Here is a 7,415-nt window from a genome sequence, read left to right on the forward strand (position 1 = left end):
ATTGTTAAAAGTTATATGAATAAATATATAAGAAACTGAACTTTGTAGGAAAAAAAGGACCACCTAATTTGAAGAATCGTCCTAAGACCTGAGCTCGTATTTCTCATAAGAATTATAAATTATAAAATAATCAACTGATATATAAGTATTCAAATTATTAATAAGGGAAATGTAAACAAAATTAAAAATGTTCTATCTCCTACCATCTGCGAGAATGGCTCTAGTCTGAAGTTGTAGTATTGGAGAAAAGGTGAGAAACCCTTGCACATGATTGATTGTTGGGAGCAATGAGACCCCAAATCCTGAATTTCTTGTTTTCCCCTGATCTGAGTGCCTACAGCTGCTCTGAGCACTAGACCTTCAGGAGTTCCTGATGGCAGGAGAGTGGTTTCTGGTGGGTTTGGCTGGGGCGTGGCTATCTCTATATAATCTGCCCCTGAACACAATAAAGGGGGGCATTCTTGGGGAATTCAAGGATGACCCGTGTCACTGTCTCTCTGTCTGTGTGTGTCTTTGTATTTTAACCTCCAGCCCCCCTGCCCGAAGCTCATGAACTGGGTGCCAGCGCACAGAGCGCAGACACGGTGCATGCCAATTGATGAGGATGTACATTAGTATAGTCATCATAGAAACAATATGCAATCTTAATTAAAGAACATAATTGACATAGAGCCTAGAAGCTCTCCTGTTAGTTACATTTCTTAGAGAAATGAAATCGGCTGCAGTCCCAAGTATATAATACAGTGCCATTCACCACAGCCAAGGTGTGGACTCATCCTCAGTGTGCTGACCTGTGTATAAGGGCAACATAGTCCAATACAATAAACACCGTTCATCCATAGGAAAGATGTCATTGGCAGTAATATGGGCGAACCTGAGAAACATGATGTTAAAGCCAGAAACAGAAAGTTAAGCTGTATAAACTTACTAAATGTAGAATGGTAAAATTTGATTTTATGAAAATAGGTGTAAATCAAAGCCATAGGTAGTATTAAGTAAAATAGAATGAGATGGCGTGGTCAGAGTGCATATAATAACAGTTATATCAAACAAATACAGGATTAGAGGTGTAGTTCAGTGATAGATCCTTTGTTTAACCCGTGAAGCTCTGTAGTTTTGCAGAAAGCAAGAGCACTGGAGAATGACCACTGATGGATATTGAGTAACTTTATTGGAGAGATGCAACTCTTACAAAATTGCTTGCTGCAATGTATTTACAACTCTGTGAACAAGCAAAGATCTTGTATTGCACATTTTTTCTTTAAAAAATTTTGCTTTGTTTTTTGAGGCATGTCTTTTATAATCACAGGCTGGCCTTGCGTTCTCCATCTTTCTACATTTACTTCTTGAAGCTGGGACAACAGGCCTGTGCCACCACGCCTATCCAAATTATACAGTTTAAAAGGATCAACTGTACAAAATATGAATTGCATCTCAATAGAGTTGATTTCTTAAAAATAAAAACAAATACATATTCTAATAGAAGATCATTCCCAAATAAGAGATTACTAAGTTGAGGCAGGACAATCCAATACAAACGTGAAACAGAAACCTATGAAATTTAAAGGGTATCCTCAGGCACTCTGTCTTGCATATTCTAGATGCCTTTCTCTTCCAAGATTCTCAGCTTCATCTTAATTTCTCAGAGTGCTCCAGGCCCATTCTACTTATATGACCTCTCTATGCCAAGGTTGGGATGGTCTTTCATCCCATAGGAGTCTGTAGCAATAATTGCGACTCCTTTGTTCCCATCTCTCAGAGATCACTGATCTTCATATAGTTTGTTCAATTTTGTGTTTGCTTCAGGTAACAGTTGCCGCTTTCATATCTTGGATAGAATTGAAAGGAAACTTCCTGGCATTCTAAACCTGTTATTGCATAAATGCTTGCAAGATTGCATTCAGCAAGTCAAGATTGATATTTCTTAAAAACTGCCATGGGCACATCATCAAAGTGCAGAACTTTGGTTAGGTAGATTTCCAGCTAAGAACCAAGATAATCTCTTAGATAAAACTGGAGTTGCCCGTAGGAGTTGTGTTTTTATAAAGAATCACTTGTGCAACCCTTTTAAATAAAAGAATGTTTATTAAGGTACTGATAGATAAATTAGAGGGTGTTTCATGATTCAAGCTCTTAATACAAGGGATTCTTCTATAGTTGTTGGGTGATATGGGCAAATGCAATAGGTTGGCTCTCTTGCAAAGCTGACTGTTGCTTAGGCAGAAATCTATGTTACATAGATAATGCTGAAACAACACTGTGAACTCCATGGGTATGTGTCAACCTTTGAAAAGCAGTATGGCAGTTAAAAAAATGACGCAAATAGTAAGACCTATTTGTAGTTGGATCTTAATCCTTACTGTGTGTTTCCCCAATCTATAAACAAACAGATACAAAGAGTTAATACTCTCTTAAATGAGATAGCATTCACTTTCTATTGTTCTTTGGGAAATGAAGGTAAGGACTCTTGTGGAGCTGTTCTATATCTGTATGGTAATGTATTTTGTGAAATTCTGTAGACTCATTGAAGGGATTATTATAAGTATAAAACACCATATTTCTTTACGAAAAATGTAACACATTGGGTGGTAGTGGCACATGCCTTTAAACCTATCACTCGGGAGGCAGAAGCAGGTGGATTTCTGTGAGTTCAAGGCTAACCTGGTTTTTAAAGTGAGTTCCAGGACTGGCTCCACAGCTACTGAGAAACCTTGTCATGAAACAAACAAACAAACAAACAAACAAACAAAAAAACCCAAACAAACAAAAAAATGGAAAAAACAAGCAAGAAAGAAAAATGTAATGCATATTTGATAGTACTAATTATTTAGGTTTGTGCTAATTGGCCTGCTCCAGAGTGCAAAGATCAGAGGTTATGATTTCAGAGTGTTTGACAAAGTAAAAGATCAATGGCAGGCTTTGAATTTGCAGCTGAATATTCACTCTCAGGCAGGAGGAAACTGAGCCATTCTCTGTTGCTCTGATGACCACATTGGTGTAGTGTGTCTCATTTCAGCACCAACGACATTATCCAGTATGGAGTATGCTTACGTCTCAAAAAATTCTTGCTTTTCCTTTCTGCTGGACAGTTATTATTGACTTAAGCATTGATTTGGGTTCATTTGGCCAGAATCATAGATTGGAGTTTGGAATCTCGGTAAGTATAATCACCTAAAGAAGAAACAAAGTGAAGAGTGATCAGTCTTTTTAAATGCAGGTTGGAACTTGGAACATATTCAGCCTTTTTTTAAATGAGAAAGAACAACTGCCTATCTTCATTGCTTGATGTGGGATTCTCCTCTGTATGCTGTGAATACCACTGGTTAATGAATCAAGCTGCTTTGGCCTCCAGCAGGGCAGAATTGTGTAAGGCAGGAATTCCAAGCAGATAGAGGAGGAAAGAAGGAAGAGTAGGGGAGATGCCATGTTGCTGCTGTAGGAGAAAGATGCCCGTGTCCTTCAGTAAACCACAAGCCTTGTGGTAAAGTATAAAATAATAGAAATGGATTAATTTAAGATATAAGAGTTAGTCATGAATATGCCTGAACTATTGGCCAAGCAGTGCTGTAATTAATACAGTTCTGTGTAATTATTTGGGTCTGGGCAGTTGGGAGACAAACAAGTAACTTCTGCTCATAATTGCTCATTATTTAGTAAGGGTAGGAAACTATTAAAACATGAAATTAAGGCTTATTTGTCTATGATACTATTATTTTTCTGTTTGGTCTTGAATATTGAGCCTGTGTTTTATCTGTGGTGTGGCCTTAGTCATATTATTTTATTTCCTTATAGAATAGGTTGGATGTAATCATTGAGAATTGTGAGCATCAAATGAGTTAATGGATGAGGGCATTTAGAAGAATGTTTGGTTCACAGTTAGCATTTATTAGTTGTTGTTTATTCTGTTATTATCATCATCGGTTAAATTTAGGAAATATATTTTAACTTTTCCTATGAACAACCCAATAGTTAGTGATTTTTTACAATTTTTAAAGTTTATCAAAAATAAATCTGTGTTTAACATGTATTAATAATACTTCATTAATGATACCATGTGTATATCTGTTTATCCATCTATCTGTCTATCTACCTACCTATCTTCTATCTTTCATCTGTCTACCATCTAGCTATCTATTCATATGTATATATAATTATCAAAAATTTTCTCTTCCTAGAAAGATTTCAAAAAGGGATTGTTTTATGAATGTATTTCAATTCACATAATATAGTATTTATCATGTAGTAGGTACTCAATTCAGTCATTAGACAGGCGTAAATTCAATTGAAATTAAGTGGCTCTCATTCCTTTCCCCAGTACACAGGCAGTTGCTCTATAATGTGTAGAACAGGAAACTGAAAACATAAGTTGCAGTTCTAAGTCTTTTGTGTCCCAGCTCTATCACTGAACCTACATGCCAATAATTCTGAGATCTAGTTCCCTCATTTCTACAGTTTATAGCCAACACTCTATAGAGTCATAATAATAGTTAAATTTAGATTATTGTGTGTGGGACTAACCATACTTGGAATATGATTTTTGTCTTTTACCAGTTGTTACCATTTCTTTGAGTTCCTATTTTGAGATGATAAAGAAAAAAGTCACAAAAATCTAAATATTCTTCAAGTATTCCCAGGACCAAGTGACTCTATATCCAAAATGCTTCTGCATGCTTGATCTAAAGTTCTTTACTTTCTTGACTTTAACCCTTCAGATGATTCAGGGTGAAGAAGAACCTCAGTTTCTCAATTATATGTTCCTTCCCTGACCTAACTTGGTCTTCTTTGAAAATAACACAGATCTAAAAGGAAATGCTCAATAATTCTACCTCATTACCTTACAGAGATTTTTATTTAATTCTACTACATTCATTGTCCAGCTTGGATCAGACAAATCCCATTTCATGTTGACCTGTATACTTCATGTACAATAAAAGATACATTCTAAAGGCATCTGCACTCTCCCCAATATACTGCCTCTAACCAGCTGGAAATATCAAACTGAAGAGCAGCATTTTTCCTTGGAAAGGAATTTTTCCTCTTTCTAGATGTAATTTTTAGGGGTCATTATTATTATTATTATTTTCAGTTGTAATTCAGTGAATTCTTTCTTACTCTGGAAAGATCAAATGTTGTGTGATATACTTTAAAAATACTGGCATCTCTGGCAAACAAAATCCAAAGCATCAGGAATGGGTTACCTCTCTTTGAGTTCTTAGCCAATGAGATTTTATAGATTCCTCCAGCATGGAAGGCTAGTGTCATTACTTTAGAACTCTGCAGGAAGATCCTGTGGTTGAAGATGCCACATAACTGAGTCACAGAATATGGAGATATTAACCCGGCACTCACCTGTAAGCTTCGGTCCCTACTAGCTAACATGATGCTGGAAGACACTAAGCCTATGGTCAGAGGAGAAAAGTAAACCCCAGTTGTACAGCAATGACTGACCTGACAAGAGAGGAACAAAAAGTGTCGTAAATATCATGTAACTAGCTAGTTTCACAGACAAAGGCCTGTCTTGTGAGATAAAACCCAAGCCTGGTGCTAATAAAGGGGCCAAGAGCCTGTGACCAGATAGGCTATCAACTCTAAGGAGAAACCAATATTATTCTTCAACTAAATAGACATAGAATTAAAATTACTCTCAATGAGTTGTTAGTGAATGCATCACTGAACCTTTATCAGAAAAGCCTCTCCTTACAGTATATGGCAATTAACACAGATACCTTCGATTGGCCAACATGCAGCAGAACAAAAGACTGTGCAGTTCTAAGTGGGACATTTGTACCACACCTCTTGTCCCAAGGTTTAGGGATCTTGGGGAAGAGGAGGCAGAAAGATGATAGGAGCCAGAGGTGGTTGATAGTATCACAGAAACATCATTTTCCAGAAACAAGACAAATGCATATTTCAGCTCACAGTCTGACAGAAAAACCGCACAGAATGGGAAGGACATGGTATCCCACCACTAGCTATGTAAGAAGCTGTTGGCACTTGAGAGCTGGTGGAAGAAAGAGAGTCAGTTTCCTTTAAAGACATGAATCCTGGTAGGTTGACCATACACCAACACAATCGAACTTGGCAGGAAAAGAAAATAAACGTAATCTCGAAGTTGGATGGAGGGTGGAGAGAACGGTAAGGAGAGGAGTTGGAAGATAATGTACAAATGCATGAACGTGTCGATACTTTGTTTGTGCTGTAATGATAGAGCTTGCCTGAAATTCAGAGGGCAGAGCCAGCCACACTAGTTAACCACAGAGGCCAGGCTTTGGTGGCACACACCTTTAATCCCAGCACTCGGGGAGGCAGAGGCAGATGGATCTCTGTGAGTTCAAGGCCTCCTTGGACTACAGGATAGTGAATCAGTTTAAAAAAAGAAACAGAGCTCAGAGTTTTGATCCCAGCAATAGGGAGGTGGAGACAGGAAGGGCTATAACTGGGCAGAGAGAGAAATATAAGACGGAAGGAGACAGGAGCTCAAAGCATTCTGTCTGAGGACTTGTAGAGACAGGCTACCCCTTTTGGTCTGAGGACTTCATAGAGGTAAGAGTTAGTGACTGACTGCTCTGCTTCTTTGATCTTCAGCACTAGTCCCCACATCTGACTCTGGGTTTTTATTATGAAAACCAATTAGATCCTTGAAATTCTCAAAGAACTAAAACAGTTGCAAAATGCTAGCACTAGCATTTAAGAAAAAAAAAAAAACCTCAGAAATACTAGACTTACACATTGAAATTTGAAACAACAATGGCGAAACAATTTTTCTCTTCTTATATATTGTAATTTTTTTTTGCTTTTGGAATACAGTCCTTTCTCATAAACTCATTCTGAAACTGATTCACTTAATTGTTGTTATCTTGACATTACCTGATAAATTTTGTGTCCATATATTTAAAAATACTGTCAGCCTGACTGCAGACAGGTCTGGAAGTCAGGAGGGCAGACAGAGGAGCTGGCCAAGAATAGTCACTTAGGCAACAGACATAATAAATTTCTAACGGCAGTAGTCTTGACAAAGAATAAATGCCTACTCTTTCTTGAATAACTCAGGAGACTACTTGGAACTCTTAGACTGTGTGCCCACTGAATTCACAGCCATCAGGAAGCTTATGCTGCAAGGCCAGTAACCTTCCTGGAAGATCAGGAGAAATGTTTTTCCGAATCTTCCCTTGATTAACAAGCAATTTAGCTAATAGCTCTTCAGGAAGACTCAGGCCAATTAGGATGAAGGGATGGGATCCTATTCTAAATATAAGCAATGTAAATGTCATATGCTGATCAATCTTGAGATGTTAAATAATTTATTTGGTATTGCACAAATGAAGCAATAAATTATGTTTCTATATGTTGGAGTAAACGTTAAGTACATCGTTTCACTCTTAAGTTTTTAATATATGATTTTTTTTTTTTTTTTT

The 7,415-nt window shown here is 37.2% G+C and overlaps 1 long non-coding RNA gene across 4 annotated transcripts in view; it reads left to right on the forward strand.

The window, feature by feature from the left end:
- Window positions 1-2,961: 2,961 nt before the first annotated feature.
- Window positions 2,962-7,415, forward strand: part of LOC126497711 (uncharacterized) — a 49,292-nt gene continuing 44,838 nt past the window's right edge. For 2 of the 4 annotated variants that reach the window (XR_007590673.1, XR_007590676.1), the window contains exon 1: window positions 2,962-3,157. This is a non-coding gene — a long non-coding RNA (uncharacterized lncRNA). Of the gene's footprint in view, window positions 3,158-3,405; window positions 3,482-7,415 lie in introns of those variants that run through there. The other 2 variants (XR_007590677.1, XR_007590674.1) reach the window with 2 other exon arrangements.

This window comes from Alexandromys fortis, unplaced genomic scaffold (assembly GCF_014885135.2).
Source record: "Alexandromys fortis isolate MF-2015 unplaced genomic scaffold, M_Fortis_MF-2015_v1.1 scaffold_23, whole genome shotgun sequence".
Lineage (NCBI taxonomy): Eukaryota > Metazoa > Chordata > Mammalia > Rodentia > Cricetidae > Alexandromys > Alexandromys fortis.